This window comes from Triticum dicoccoides, chromosome 3B, assembly GCF_002162155.2.
Source record: "Triticum dicoccoides isolate Atlit2015 ecotype Zavitan chromosome 3B, WEW_v2.0, whole genome shotgun sequence".
Classification (NCBI taxonomy): domain Eukaryota; kingdom Viridiplantae; phylum Streptophyta; class Magnoliopsida; order Poales; family Poaceae; genus Triticum; species Triticum dicoccoides.
In genome coordinates this window covers 764,493,892-764,502,794 of record NC_041385.1, presented here as the reverse complement: position 1 = coordinate 764,502,794, position 8,903 = coordinate 764,493,892, and positions in this window count along the sequence as shown.

The following is an 8,903-nucleotide window of genomic DNA, read 5'->3' as shown; positions in this document are numbered from 1 at the left end:
ACCTGATGGCCAGGGGCGTAGCTTTCGATCTGCTCTAGATGGCCAAGCGAATTGGCCCGCAGTGCAAAGCCGCCGAACACGAAGATCTGTCCGGGGAGAAAAGTCTTACCCTGGACCGCGTCATGGTGGATGATCGAAGAGGCCATCGAGCCTAAAGGTGACGACACAGAGGAACTCTCAATGAAAGCACCAATGTCGGTGTCAAAACCGGCGGATCTCGGGTAGGGGGTCCCGAACTGTGCGTCTAGGCGGATGGTAACAGGAGACAAGGGACACTATGTTTTTACCCAGGTTCGGGCCCTCTCAATGGAGGTAAAACCCTACTCCTGCTTGATTAATATTGATGATATGGGTAGTACAAGAGTTGATCTACCACGAGATCAGAGAGGCTAAACCCTAGAAGCTAGCCTATGGTATGATTGTTGTTCGTCCTACGGACTAAAACTCTCCGGTTTATATAGACACCGGAGAGGGCTAGGGTTACACAGAGTCGGTTACAATGGGAGGAGATCTTCATATTGTATCGCCAAGCTTGCCTTCCACGCCAAGGAAAGTCCTATCCGGACACAGGACGAAGTCTTCAATCTTGTATCTTCATAGTCCGGGAGTCCGGCCAAAGGTCATAGTCCGGCCATCCGGACACCCCCTAATCCTGGACTCCCTCAGAGACCAACAAGGATGTGTCACTATCCTGAACCTTATCTGCATTACTTCCTTTACCATTGCTTAATAAGGCACTCTTCCCAATATTCTGTCAGCATTCTAAAAGAAGAAACAAGCAGACACATAACAAGTTTAGCATGTACTAGTATATGAAACTCATTCCGGTGAACCAGTTCATTAGTAAGGTGGACAGGATTAAACTACCAAGTCTTCTATTGCCAAGTACTAGTACATAATAAAAGCATCAAACAAACATATATCTATGTCCTATGGTCAGTGCATTGTCTTGCCAAATCAAAACTAGCAGTCTATCCTGCGCATTTGCGCGGCTAGATTTCATATAGCATTATATTTTGATTTGTTTTCCTTGAAAAAATGAACTCACATACTTTGTCCTATCATTATAGCTAAGGTATACGTCTCATGAAATTATGATTGCACTTGGTAAAAATAATTTCATTTAGGGCAAGTTTCGACAACAAATTACATATTTCAGTGAAGTTGCAGCTTGCACTAGTAGAAAAGAGGGCTTTGGTCCACCCCGGGTTAGCCCATTAGTCAAGGTTCAATCTAGAACCGGGACTAATGGGGGCATTAGTCCCAGTTCGTGCGCCCAGGGGCCACGTGGGCCATTTGTCCCGGTTCGTCTGGACCTTTTAGTCCCGGTTGGTGCCACGAACCGAGACTAAAGGGTGCGATGCCTATTAGTCCCGGTTCGTGGCACCAACCGGGACTAAAGGGTTAGAACTTTAGTCCCGGTTCGTGCCACGAACCGGTACTAATGGGGTTTGAGGAATTAGTACCGGTTCATGGCACGAACCGGTACTAAAGGTCCCATTTTCAAACTCCACCCCCCCTCCCCCGTGGATCGCCTTTTCAGTTTAAAAAAAATAAAAGAAAATGATGAAAATGTCAAAAAAATAAAAGAAAATAAGTTTCCCATGTGATATATGGTCTAGTTGTTGGGAAAATTTACAACTATGAATTTTGACTTTATTTGCAAAATCTCTCTAGAATTTAGTAAAATGGGCATAACTTTTGCATACGAACTCGGATGAAAAAGTTTTTTATATGAAAAATCATCTACTCGAAAAGTTACATCCAAATTTAACTCGGGGAACCCCGTTAAACATTTTCAAAATCCTCAAAAACCTAACAGAAAAAAAGTTATGGGCCTTTTTAGATCTAGAGTGGAAAAAATCGAAAAAATTTCAAACCGTGGTCAAACAATCGTCAAACTAATTATTCTACAATATTAGTGTTACTAAATAATTATTTCAGTTATTTTGAATTTTGGTCAAATCTGGTCAAACTGTGGTCAAACAATGGTCAACTGTGGTCAAACAATGGTCAAACTAATTATTCAAGAAATATTAGTGTTACTAAATAACTATTGTTTTTTAAAATAATAGTTTCAAACTCAAACAGTGAAATGTGTCACTTCATGCTCAAGCAAATTCCTGAAGGTTAATAGGATTGACATCTTACTATTGTCAGGAAAACAACAAGTGCAGACTTGGAAACGTGGGAGAATAGAACCTGGAAGTTAAGCGTGCTCAGGCTGGGGGAGTGGGAGGATGGGTGACCGTTCGGGAAGTTAGATGATTTGGAATGATGAGGGGTGATTAGAGATTAGAGGATAAATTGAGCAGTGATGAGGGGTGGTGATTAGAGATTAGAGGTTAAAATAATTCAGAAATTTGAAAATAAAAAAATTCAAAAAGAATTTTCAAAAAAAAATCATAAAATTTCCTTTCCACGTGGCCGCGGTCTTTAGTCCCGGTTCGTTTAAGAACCGGGACTAAAGGGGAGAGGCATTAGTAACGACCTTTTAGTCCCGGTTCAAAAACCGGGACTAAAGGGTCTTACCAACCGGGACAAAAGCCCCTTTATCTACTAGTGTTGGCATGTAAGACAATGAACTTCTATGTAGGTCTCTAATTTTTCCTCTTGCACTCATTCCACTGCGGTGTCCTCTATGTACCAATAGTATTTATAGAAATTGTGTTCACAAAGAACTAAATAGAAGCATAGATAGTTTGTATCTGAACCGGAAGATCTCCTAGTCCACCCGCCTTCTCTGTGAATGTACTACACTGGTATTTCTTTTGCCTTCAAGGTCTAAAGCACCATCATATACTGTTTGGCCATTGAATACGATGTGTAATGTAAAGTTGACAAAACATCTTTCCTAGCATCATCATGTATCGTTCAATATGACCCTTTATATTTTATTTTTGACTTTCCTTCCATAATTTTACCACAAATGAATTTATAATTACATACTTTGTATTCTTTTAATAAACTTTTTGCTGAAACATTCTCTCATCACTCTCACTGTAGGTCATCTTTTGTCATCCTTGTGTTGTCTTTCCTATTTTGCCTTCACCTCAATATAAGTATGAGCGTACTCCTTCCGGTCCTTCTTGGTTTGCATATAAGTTCTGTCCGAAGTCAAAGTATCTCTACTTTGTCCATATTTATAAAAAAGATATCAACATTTAAAATGCCAAATTAATATTTTCAAATTAACTGCAATGTTACAGATTTTTTATATGAAATCCATCAAATGCTACTTATTTCCTGATCAGGGAAAGGTAACACAATGCTAAGCAACGAATAGATGTTTGTCTTTTGGTGACATCCAGAGTCATTTCTCAGATGCATGACAGTTTGTATACTTTAATGTATAAGCTTGGGTTGCTCAGGTCAGCGCTAGGTTGTGCCCGGTTGTGAAACAGATTGAATCTCAATCGGCACGCCGAGCTCTCATGAGCATACAATGTTTAATACGAAACATTATATCACTTGGGCGTTGAAGGCAACATAATTATTATCTAAATTCATCTGAATTCTAAGAACATCAGCTTATGCTAATAATTGTTGCTTATGAGTATTGTGTTGTTTTGAATTGACATATATTTTGTAGCATGAAAATAAGTTAGAGATTAATTTTTGACACTCCATTCTTTGTAGTTCGGATTATTTTACTTTTCGAGTACGATATGTCTGCCACAACTATTACATATTCATATGTACATGAGCCAGTCATGCATGTTTGTTCTCTTTTATTATCTTATTAGACTCGTGCATATTATTATCTTACATCAATACTGATACTTCAAAATAAAAATCAAATTTAGAATATTATTATAGTTTTATCACATTTTAGTTTCAGGTTGATTTTCTTACACAAAAATTGCCTGTTAATGTAAAAGTATTACAAAATTTAGCTCACTTCATGGATTTCTGTGGAGTCTACAGGAATTCCAAATTGCTAATATTTTTTATACCAAATTCCATAAAGGCATTTTAGCTTCTGGTTGAAAAGACGTACATTTTTTTAGGGCACATAAAGACGTACATATTTTTTAACAGTGTACGTTCCTCTTACGGGGTGGCAGAAAGACATATGTGTTAGCCTTTTTTCATGGAATTAGTGTAGCCTTTTTTTAGATCCGATTTGTTTAGGGCTTCTCCATGATTTTTCTGATTCATGAGCACGGCCGTGTATGTCTCGTATGTGGCCGGTGATTCTAGCCTGTCTATATTTTTATTTGCAATGGAAGAGTCCGTGTACGCCCCCTATAAAAAAAGAGGAATCCTATAAAAAAAGAGGAATCACTGTATGCCTTTCCTTAACAGGTTTTACATGTATGTCTCTTGTTTTCATCTTCCAGAGGCCATTTGTTTTTCTTTTCTACTGGCAGTGTTTGACCATAGTCCGTTTCAGTTTTCCTTTTTGGTGTGTAGCACTTGCCTAATCCGGTAGGGAACCATTGTGTGGTCCTCAGTTTCTATGTTGCCTAATATACTGTTGCTATCGAAATCAATCTGTCTCAGATTTTTACTTATATTACTTATCTAATATCCATCGTTCATACATTTTAATTTATAAAGTGTCAAATCATCACCGTTCGTTTTCTATCATTTTAAGTATATAATAGATAAATAGAGACACGGTTCAAATCATATCAATTCAAGACAAAGCAGCAGTGAAAGAATACAAAGCGTGGGAAACTACATGACACAACAAGATTTCAGATGGGTACCACAGGTCTACATGTACAATAACACTATTGGCTCTGTTGTGATGCTAGTAATGTGCAAGATATGAAAGTCAACTGTATACACAATTGAAATTGAAATTAAAAGAGCTATTGATAAAAGCAAACCTGTTAAAGAAACATGCATGAACATATCTGCTGTGTCATTGGAGTTTCCATTGGATTCTTCAATTTAAAAATAAGTTTGTATCAGTAAATACAGTGATACAAGAGCAAAGCAATCATAGTTAAAAAATGCACGCCTAAGCGAGCGCTTAAGCGCGCCTAGGCTCTAGGCGTTGGCAAAACACATTGTGCATAACTACGCTTAATCTGTGCATAATTGCGTATAAGCATGCGCTTTGGTCAGTAAAGTGCAAGGCGGTGGCAAAATGCACAATTAATGTCTAGCGCTTTTTTGAACTATGATAGCAATGGAATCTTAAATTAAACAATTATTCTTCAGGTTTAGGCACTTGTTCTACATGAACAGAGTACAGTAAGACGCAAGAATATAATACTTAAAAATAGAAAATAAGCTCATAGACCTTACCATATTCTTGGTTCGGGACCAGTACAGAACAAGGCGTTCCCAGTCATCGTCCAGTAAATGTGTCTCAGGAGAACGTAAGGGAATTTGATGAGTTTCTTTGCCGGTGAAGTATGTTTTCTTCAGGTAATTCCGATACTGCCACCAAGCATTCTTGAAGATTGCAGAGGTATTAGCACAGGTTACCTCATCCCGAGTTTCCAAATCGGTCCTTCTCTATAGAGAAAAATAGAAAAATTTGCTGTATTATAACCATCATGGAGGTAGGATGTATGGGACGAAGCAAAGTAATTGCCATAAATAACATTACTTACACATAACTCCTGGACAAACACCTGCAACTGGCATTTTTATTCATCTTCAGTATAATATTTCCAAGATGGGAAGATACGCACATACGATTTAACAACATCAAATGCGATAGATGCTAAACTACGACTGGCTGGTTGTGCTTCCTCCACAAGAATAGGCGTACTAACTGGTGGAGTTGGGGTTCACCGTGATAGTACTGGACCTTTGGGCACTGGAGCTGCCTTACTAACTGCTCTTGTTTGGGAGCTCTGTGGTGGAGATGGTGCTGTATCAACAGGAACTGGGTTACTATCGGCTGGGGTTGGGGTTAGATTGGGTGAAGCTGGTTCTCTGTCCATCGCAGTAGGGGTACAATCTACGAGAGTTTGGGTTATATGTGGTAGGGCTGGTTCTTGTGCATGTACAACCGGGGTGCTATCTCCACCAAGAGGTAGCACTGTTTTATTTGAAGACCGTGTTTTTATTCCGCTAGATACTGGCATCACCCGCTCCAATTCAAATGGCTGATAAACAGGAAACATAGTTGAATGTACATATATTGTATGAGAGACAGATGCAATAGATAGTGTGGAAAAAAGAGGGCATGAAATAGTTGACATGTATATTGTTTAACTAAAACGGATAGCAGGACATAATTTCACATATATGATGTCTATCTAAACTGGATAGCATAGTATAACATAATTCAAAGATATGATAAATAACTAAACAAGATCGCATGACATAATTCACCTACATGTTATCTAAGTAATCAGGATTGCATCATTTAATTCACATATGTGATTTATATGCTAAACAGAGGGCATTTGATATGATGTCTGAACTAAGAACATGGTGTTGAATATTGTGTATATGATGTCTAAACTATGCAATGCAAGACACCGTATGCATGATATGAGCAGTATAACCGTGCCAAGTTAGAGCATACACCTTAGTAGGGGAATAGGACTGATCATCTGTCTCTGAATCCATCTCTGAGGAGCTATCGGGACCCAACAAGAGATCTGCTTCGACAGGTAGCACTGTCTCCTCTGAAGGCCTTGTTTTCACTCCAGATTTTTCCATCTCCCACCCAAATGGCTGATTTACAGGAAGAGTAGTTTAATGTACAAACATTGTCGACAAATGGAAATGTAATGAAGAAAAGGATGGGCAAGATATCATTCAAATATATGATGCCTGGTTATACAGGATGGCATTGCACATTTCACATATATTATGGCTGGCTAAAAGACATGAGACTGCATAATTCTCATATGTGATATAGAAACTAAACATGTGGCATTACAGAACATGTCTAAACTAAGCAGATGACATATATGATGTCAAAAGTAGGCACTGCAAGGCAACATATGCATGATATGACTAACATCATCATGCCAAGGTAGAGCAAACACCTTGGGGGGGGGGGTAAATAGGAGTGGTCAGCGGCGTCTGAATCCGCCTCAGAACAGATATCTTCCTCTGGATTACATTCTGGAGAGGGGTGGGGAGGGTTTGCCATTGAACCCACCATGGAGCGATGTGTGCATGACATTGCATTGCCGCGCAAAACTCTTCTCTTTTTCTCTACATGTTCAACATGACTGTGTACAATATCTGGCATGCGTACGAAAAAATATGGTGAGATTATGTAAGGAGAGCATGCAGAAATTTAGAGTGATGGTAACAACTAGTGGATGGATCCAAAAATAATGATAGCAGGCTGATGATTGCTTTAAATTAATAAAAAGACAGATGATGATTGCTTTACTATTTGTTTCCCATGCAAGATGAACAACATAGGCATACCTAGGTGAACCAGATATTAGATAGACATACTATTCATTGCTGCCTCGATATGTGCCCCATAACTAATTTAGAACTCAAGTTTGAACATTAATTTGGACCTGAGTTGGGAGTCCAAGAGCTGAACAGGACGATAAAGTAGCAGGTAAGTTTAAGCAATGCATAACATAAGCAGAAACAAAAGAGTGCGACCTTTCTTGTGGACCTGTGTACTCCTCAGGTTTGTCTGCTGAGTCGATGATGGTGATGCCGTTGGGGTGGGTGCCGGCGGCAGGGAAGGAGATCTAAGGCGGTGAAAGACGGTCAGGAGTCGTGATGTCTGGTTTGGTGGATGCTTCTGTCGATGGAGCAACTCAGGTGAGGTGGACGACGTCGCGGCAGGAGCAGGACAAACCACACAAAGTTCCCTTCGACACGTACCTGTAACTGAAGTAATTCTGTAAGGGCTCATTTGGCTTGCATGATTCTTAAAACGCAGGGATAGGAAAAACACCGGAATAGGATAGGAAAATGCACATGATAACCAGAGCATTTGTAAACACATGATTTCTGTCAACTTGGGTGTTTGGTTTACAGGAATTGGAAGAGCAGAGGAATGCAAAGAAACATGGCCAAAATAAAGAGAAACCATATGAAAGCGTGTACAGCTAGAATGTTATTCTGGCACTAATGCACTTGGTCTTGTTTTCATGCATAGGATTTTGAAAAGTAGGTCCAGGTGGATCTTTTGCTTCATTCCTTTCAACAAAATGCATGAATAATTGAATAGTAGAGTGCCATTGGAAAATTCCCTGTTGCTATGTTTTTCCGTTGAACCAAAATAGCCCTAATGGATCGACGTGAATGTATAGTAATAAGTGATGCAACAAGTGTACAACCTCTTTGCCGTAGCCGTGTCGACCTCAGCATCATTGGGTTGGTCGCTGAAGTAGTTGAGGTAGAGGTGGCTATCGGAGGTGTGGAGGAAGATCTGAGGAATCTGTAGACGGCGTCCAGGGCACTGCTCTGTTGTGATGGATCGTTCTGTCGTTGGAGCAGCTCTGGTGAGCCGTAAGACGTCAAGACTGAAGCAGCACAAGACAGACATCGTCAATCTCAAGTGGGATTCTAATAGCATCGACAATAGATGATGTAAAATGGATGTAAAATTAACATCACCAAAAACCACCTGACTACAACAGATGAGGTAAAAACAGTTGACTCTGAACTTAACTGTCGAAACTGAAATTTACTGTGGAATCTGAATGCTACTGTCGAAACTGAACGCAATGGTAGCAGAGAGGCACTTGACATGTAGTTTAGGGAGGGCCTGCAGTTCATCTTCAACCTGCACCCCCTGAGCCGCCAGCCACCACCAGCCGAACCGCCGGCCCTAGCGCCGCCTCGCCGCCCTGAAACAACTCGCCACCGTCGCCCCGGCCAGCCCTCTAGGCCCCCCTAGTGGGGTACCTCTCCGGCGAGCCCCCGTCCCCGCTGCGGGTGGTTCTTTCTTAACTCCGGCAAGCCCCCCCCCCCAACCCCTGAAAATCGACTGACCCAAAAGT